Source organism: Durio zibethinus, unplaced genomic scaffold (genome assembly GCF_047325235.1).
Source record: "Durio zibethinus cultivar Kanyao isolate XHJ-2024 unplaced genomic scaffold, ASM4732523v1 HiC_scaffold_3, whole genome shotgun sequence".
Classification (NCBI taxonomy): Eukaryota; Viridiplantae; Streptophyta; class Magnoliopsida; order Malvales; family Malvaceae; genus Durio; species Durio zibethinus.
The window spans coordinates 8234634-8242133 of record NW_028323044.1 but is presented as its reverse complement, the minus strand read 5'-3'; positions in this window follow the sequence as shown (position 1 = coordinate 8242133).

Sequence of the window (7500 nt, the reverse complement as noted above, 5' to 3'; positions counted from 1 at the left end):
ACCGTCCGCACCAGGGCCCAACGTGTGCCGATGGTGGTCGAGGCAACCGCCCGCACCAGGGCCCAGCGTGTGCCGATGGTGCTCGAGGCAACCGCCCGCACCAAGGGCCGGCTTGTGCCGATGGTGTTCGAGGCAACCGCCCGCACCAGGGCCCAGCGTGTGCCGATGGTGGTCGAGGCAACCGCCAGCACCAGGGCCCAGCGTGTGCCGATGGTGGTCGAGGCAACCGCCCGCACCAAGGCCGAGCGTGTGCCGATGGTGGTCGAGGCAACCGCCCGCACCAGGGCCCAGCGTGTGCCGATGGTGGTCGAGGCAAGCGCCCGCACCAAGGCCGAGCGTGTGCCGATGGTGGTCGAGGCAAGCGCCCGCACCAGGGCCCAGCGTGTGCCGATGGTTGTCGAGGCAAGCGCCCTCACCAAGGCCGAGCGTGTGCCGATGGTGGTCGAGGCAACCGGCCGCACCAAGGGCCGGCGTGTGCCGATGGTGTTCGAGGCAACCGCCCGCACCAGGGCCCAGCGTGTGCCGATGGTGGTCGAGCCAGGAGCCCGCACCAAGGGCTGGCCTGTGCCGATGGTGTTCGGGGCAACCGCCCGCACCAGGGCCCTGCGTGTGCCGATGGTGCTGGGGGCAACCGCCCGCACCAGGGCCCAGCGTGTGCCGATGGTGCTGGGGGCAAGCGCCCGCACCAGGGCCCAGCGTGTGCCGATGGTGCTGGGGGCAACCGCCCGGACCAGGGCCCAGCGTGTGCCGATGGTGCTGGGGGCAAGCACCCGCCCCAGGGCCCAGCGTGTGCCGATGGTTATCGGGGCAACCGGCCGCACCAGGGCCCAGGGTCTGCCGATGGTGCTCGAGGCAACCGCCCGCACCAAGGCTCAGCATGTGCCGATTGTGATCGAGGCAACAACCCACACCAGGGCCCAGCTTGTGCCGATGGCGGTCGAGGCAAGTGCCCGTACCGAAGGGCAGCCTATGCCGATGATGGTCGATGCATGTGCCATCACCATGCGTCATCATGTGCCATTGATGGTCGAGGCCTTGGCCGAAGTTCGATTTTGAGCCACGGTGCCCATGCTTGGCTCCAGCATGTGCTGGTGCCGCATTTTTTTCACTCGGGACAGCATCGCCGGAGCATCGCCGGAGCATCGCCGGAGTACCGCCGGAGAACCTGACCGGCGGCATTGGGGTTCCGGCGATTGGGAGGGGGGCCGGGTGGGTGTGCGCACATGATGTGCGATGGGTGCTGGTACTTGGCCTTGTGTTGGCCCCCTATCCCTCATCAAAACTCTGAGAATTCACACCCCCTTAAAGAGCATTTGAGATTTTACAGGTTTGCTACCAGTAGCCGTTAAAGTGTCTGAAATGGGGACACGTTTTTCAAACGGTCACAAAATCTTCTCTACTTCGAGTTTTTAGCTGAATTTTTTTGTGCATGCCAACAAAAATAGAAGGATCATGCCTACAAAATTTGGGGCAAAAAATCCTTATAAAAAAATTTTAAAAAATCTCGAACCGCAAAAAGTTTCGAAAATCATGAAAAATAGAAAACGAGTCATCTTCCAACGAAACTTCACGTGAAGGCTTAGGGGACCATTGTATGAATTTACAAGCCATAAAAATGGCATTGGCACGGCAGAAATTTGAAGATGTGCCTAAACCCACCAGGGCCCAGCGTGTGCCGATGGTGCTCGAGGCAAGCGCCCGCACCAGGGCCCAGCGTGTGCCGATGGTGCTCGAGGCAAGCGCCCGCACCAGGGCCCAGCGTGTGCCGATGGTGGTCGAGGCAACCGCCCGCACCAGGGCCGATAGTGTGCCGATGGTGCTCGAGGCAACCTGTCGCACCAGGGCCCAGCGTGTGCCGATGGTGATCGAGGCAACCTGCCGTACCAGGGCCCAGCGTGTGCCGATGGTGGTCGAGGCAAGCGCCCGCACCAGCGCCCAGCGTGTGCCGATGGTGCTCGAGGCAACCGACCGCACCAGGGCCCAGCGTGTGCCGATGGTGCTCGAGGCAACTTGCCCCACCAGGGCCCAGCGTGTGCCGATGGCGCTCGAGGCAAGCTCCCGCACCAGGGCCCAGCGTGTGCCGATGGTGCTCGAGGCAACCTGCCGCACCAGGGCCCAACGTGTGCGGATGGTGCTCGAGGCAAGCGCCCGAGGCAACCGACCGCACCAGGGCCGAGCGTGTGCCGATGGTGGTCGAGGCAAGCGCCCGCACCAGGGCCCAGCGTGTGCCGATGGTGGTCGAGGCTGCCGATGATGGTCGAGGCAACCTGCCGCACCAGGGCCCAGCGTGTGCCGATGGTGCTCGAGGCAACCGACCGCACCAGGGCCGAGCGTGTGCCGATGGTGCTCGAGGCAAGCGCCCGCACCAGGGCCCAGCGTGTGCCGATGGTGGTCGAGGCAACCTGCCGCACCAGGGCCCAGCGTGTGCCGATGGTGGTCGAGGCAACCGCCCGCACCAGGGCCCAGCGTGTGCCGATGGTGGTCGAGGCAAGCGCCCGCACCAGGGCCCAGCGTGTGCCGATGGTGCTCGAGGCAACCGACCGCACCAGGGCCCAGCGTGTGCCGATGGTGGTCGAGGCGAGCGCCCGCACCAGGGCCCAGCGTGTGCCGATGGTGGTCGAGGCTGCCGATGGTGGTCGAGGCAACCTGCCGCACCAGGGCCCAGCGTGTGCCGATGGTGCTCGAGGCAACCGACCGCACCAGGGCCGAGCGTGTGCCGATGGTGCTCGAGGCAAGCTGCCGCACCAGGGCCCAGCGTGTGCCGATGGTGATCGAGGCAACCGCCCGCACCAGGGCCCAGCGTGTGCCGATGGTGATCGAGGCAACCGACCGCACCAGGGCCCAGCGTGTGCCGATGGTGCTCGAGGCAACCTGCCGCACCAGGGCCCAGCGTGTGCCGATGGTGGTCGAGGCAAGCGCCCGCACCAGGGCCCAGCGTGTGCCGATGGTGGTCGAGGCAAGCGCCCGCACCAGGGCCCAGCGTGTGCCGATGGTGCTCGAGGCAACCGACCGCACCAGGGCCCAGCTTTTGCCGATGGTGATCGAGGCAACCGGCCGCTCCAGGGCCCAGCGTGTGCCGATGGTTATCGGGGCAACCCGCCGCACCAGGGCCCAGGGTCTGCCGATGGTGCTCGAGGCAACCGCCCGCACCAAGGCTCAGCATGTGCCGCTGGTGATCGAGGCAACAACCCACACCAGGGCCCAGCTTGTGCCGATGGCGGTCGAGGCAAGTGCCCGTACCGAAGGGCAGCCTATGCCGATGATGGTCGATGCATGTGCCATCACCATGCGTCATCATGTGCCATTGATGGTCGAGGCCTTGGCCGAAGTTCGATTTTGAGCCACGGTGCCCATGCTTGGCTCCAGCATGTGCTGGTGCCGCATTTTTTTCACTCGGGACAGCATCGCCGGAGCATCGCCGGAGCATCGCCGGAGTACCGCCGGAGAACCTGACCGGCGGCATTGGGGTTCCGGCGATTGGGAGGGGGGCCGGGGGGGTGTGCGCACATGATGTGCGATGGGTGCTGGTACTTGGCCTTGTGTTGGCCCCCTATCCCTCATCAAACCTCTGAGAATTCACACCCCCTTAAAGAGCATTTGAGATTTTACAGGTTTGCTACCAGTAGCCGTTAAAGTGTCTGAAATGGGGACACTTTTTTCAAACGGTCACAAAATCTTCTCTACTTCGAGTTTTTAGCTGAATTTTTTTGTGCATGCCAACAAAAATAGAAGGATCATGCCTACAAAATTTGGGGCCAAAAATCCTTATAAAAAAATTTTAAAAAATCTCGAACCGCAAAAAGTTTCGAAAATCATGAAAAATAGAAAACGAGTCATCTTCCAACGAAACTTCACGTGAAGGCTTAGGGGACCATTGTATGAATTTACAAGCCATAAAAATGGCATTGGCATGGCAGAAATTTGAAGATGTGCCTAAACCCACCAGGGCCCAGCGTGTGCCGATGGTGCTCGAGGCAAGCGCCCGCACCAGGGCCCAGCGTGTGCCGATGGTGCTCGAGGCAAGCGCCCGCACCAGGGCCCAGCGTGTGCCGATGGTGCTCGAGGCAACCGCCCGCACCAGGGCCGATAGTGTGCCGATGGTGCTCGAGGCAACCTGTCGCACCAGGGCCCAGCGTGTGCCGATGGTGATTGAGGCAACCTGCCGTACCAGGGCCCAGCGTGTGCCGATGGTGGTCGAGGCAAGCGCCCGCACCAGCGCCCAGCGTGTGCCGATGGTGCTCGAGGCAACCGACCGCACCAGGGCCCAGCGTGTGCCGATGGTGCTCGAGGCAACTTGCCCCACCAGGGCCCAGCGTGTGCCGATGGCGCTCGAGGCAAGCTCCCGCACCAGGGCCCAGCGTGTGCCGATGGTGCTCGAGGCAACCTGCCGCACCAGGGCCCAGCGTGTGCGGATGGTGCTCGAGGCAAGCGCCCGAGGCAACCGACCGCACCAGGGCCGAGCGTGTGCCGATGGTGGTCGAGGCAAGCGCCCGCACCAGGGCCCAGCGTGTGCCGATGGTGCTCGAGGCAACCGACCGCACCAGGGCCGAGCGTGTGCCGATGGTGCTCGAGGCAAGCGCCCGCACCAGGGCCCAGCGTGTGCCGATGGTGGTCGAGGCAACCTGCCGCACCAGGGCCCAGCGTGTGCCGATGGTGGTCGAGGCAAGCGCCCGCACCAGGGCCCAGCGTGTGCCGATGGTGGTCGAGGCAACCGCCCGCACCAGGGCCCAGCGTGTGCCGATGGTGGTCGAGGCAAGCGCCCGCACCAGGGCCCAGCGTGTGCCGATGGTGCTCGAGGCAACCGACCGCACCAGGGCCCAGCGTGTGCCGATGGTGGTCGAGGCAAGCGCCCGCACCAGGGCCCAGCGTGTGCCGATGGTGGTCGAGGCTGCCGATGGTGGTCGAGGCAACCTGCCGCACCAGGGCCCAGCGTGTGCCGATGGTGCTCGAGGCAAGCTGCCGCACCAGGGCCCAGCGTGTGCCGATGGTGATCGAGGCAACCGCCCGCACCAGGGCCCAGCGTGTGCCGATGGTGATCGAGGCAACCTGCCGCACCAGGGCCCAGCGTGTGCCGATGGTGGTCGAGGCAAGCGCCCGCACCAGGGCCCAGCGTGTGCCGATGGTGGTCGAGGCAACCTGCCGCACCAGGGCCCAGCGTGTGCCGATGGTGGTCGAGGCAAGCGCCCGCACCAGGGCCGAGCGTGTGCCGATGGTGCTCGAGGCAAGCGCCCGCACCAGGGCCCAGCGTGTGCCGATGGTGGTCGAGGCAACCGACCGCACCAGGGCCCAGCTTTTGCCGATGGTGATCGAGGCAACCGGCCGCTCCAGGGCCCAGCGTGTGCCGATGGTTATCGGGGCAACCCGCCGCACCAGGGCCCAGGGTCTGCCGATGGTGCTCGAGGCAACCGCCCGCACCAAGGCTCAGCATGTGCCGCTGGTGATTGAGGCAACAACCCACACCAGGGCCCAGCTTGTGCCGATGGCGGTCGAGGCAAGTGCCCGTACCGAAGGGCAGCCTATGCCGATGATGGTCGATGCATGTGCCATCACCATGCGTCATCATGTGCCATTGATGGTCGAGGCCTTGGCCGAAGTTCGATTTTGAGCCACGGTGCCCATGCTTGGCTCCAGCATGTGCTGGTGCCGCATTTTTTTCACTCGGGACAGCATCGCCGGAGCATCGCCGGAGCATCGCCGGAGTACCGCCGGAGAACCTGACCGGCGGCATTGGGGTTCCGGCGATTGGGAGGGGGGCCGGGGGGGTGTGCGCACATGATGTGCGATGGGTGCTGGTACTTGGCCTTGTGTTGGCCCCCTATCCCTCATCAAACCTCTGAGAATTCACACCCCCTTAAAGAGCATTTGAGATTTTACAGGTTTGCTACCAGTAGCCGTTAAAGTGTCTGAAATGGGGACACTTTTTTCAAACGGTCACAAAATCTTCTCTACTTCGAGTTTTTAGCTGAATTTTTTTGTGCATGCCAACAAAAATAGAAGAATCATGCCTACAAAATTTGGGGCCAAAAATCCTTATAAAAAAATTTTAAAAAATCCCGAACCGCAAAAAGTTTCGAAAATCATGAAAAATAGAAAACGAGTCATCTTCCAACGAAACTTCACGTGAAGGCTTAGGGGACCATTATATGAATTTACAAGCCATAAAAATGGCATTGGCACGGCAGAAATTTGAAGATGTGCCTAAACCCACCAGGGCCCAGCGTGTGCCGATGGTGCTCGAGGCAAGCGCCCGCACCAGGGCCCAGCGTGTGCCGATGGTGGTCGAGGCAACCGCCCGCACCAGGGCCGATAGTGTGCCGATGGTGCTCGAGGCAACCTGTCGCACCAGGGCCCAGCGTGTGCCGATGGTGATCGAGGCAACCTGCCGTACCAGGGCCCAGCGTGTGCCGATGGTGGTCGAGGCAAGCGCCCGCACCAGCGCCCAGCGTGTGCCGATGGTGCTCGAGGCAACCGACCGCACCAGGGCCCAGCGTGTGCCGATGGTGCTCGAGGCTGCCGATGATGGTCGAGGCAACCTGCCGCACCAGGGCCCAGCGTGTGCCGATGGTGCTCGAGGCAACCGACCGCACCAGGGCCGAGCGTGTGCCGATGGTGCTCGAGGCAAGCGCCCGCACCAGGGCCCAGCGTGTGCCGATGGTGGTCGAGGCAACCTGCCGCACCAGGGCCCAGCGTGTGCCGATGGTGGTCGAGGCAAGCGCCCGCACCAGGGCCCAGCGTGTGCCGATGGTGGTCGAGGCAACCGCCCGCACCAGGGCCCAGCGTGTGCCGATGGTGGTCGAGGCAAGCGCCCGCACCAGGGCCCAGCGTGTGCCGATGGTGCTCGAGGCAACCGACCGCACCAGGGCCCAGCGTGTGCCGATGGTGGTCGAGGCAAGCGCCCGCACCAGGGCCCAGCGTGTGCCGATGGTGGTCGAGGCTGTCGATGGTGGTCGAGGCAACCTGCCGCACCAGGGCCCAGCGTGTGCCGATGGTGCTCGAGGCAACCGACCGCACCAGGGCCGAGCGTGTGCCGATGGTGCTCGAGGCAAGCTGCCGCACCAGGGCCCAGCGTGTGCCGATGGTGATCGAGGCAACCGCCCGCACCAGGGCCCAGCGTGTGCCGATGGTGATCGAGGCAACCGCCCGCACCAGGGCCCAGCGTGTGCCGATGGTGCTCGAGGCAACCTGCCGTACCAGGGCCCAGCGTGTGCCGATGGTGGTCGAGGCAAGCGCCCGCACCAGGGCCCAGCGTGTGCCGATGGTGGTCGAGGCAACCTGCCGCACCAGGGCCCAGCGTGTGCCGATGGTGGTCGAGGTAAGCGCCCGCACCAGGGCCCAGCGTGTGCCGATGGTGCTCGAGGCAAGCGCCCGCACCAGGGCCCAGCGTGTGCCGATGGTGCTCGAGGCAACCGACCGCACCAGGGCCGAGCGTGTGCCGATGGTGGTCGAGGCAAGCGCCCGCACCAGGGCCCAGCGTGTGCCGATGGTGGTCGAGGCAAGCGC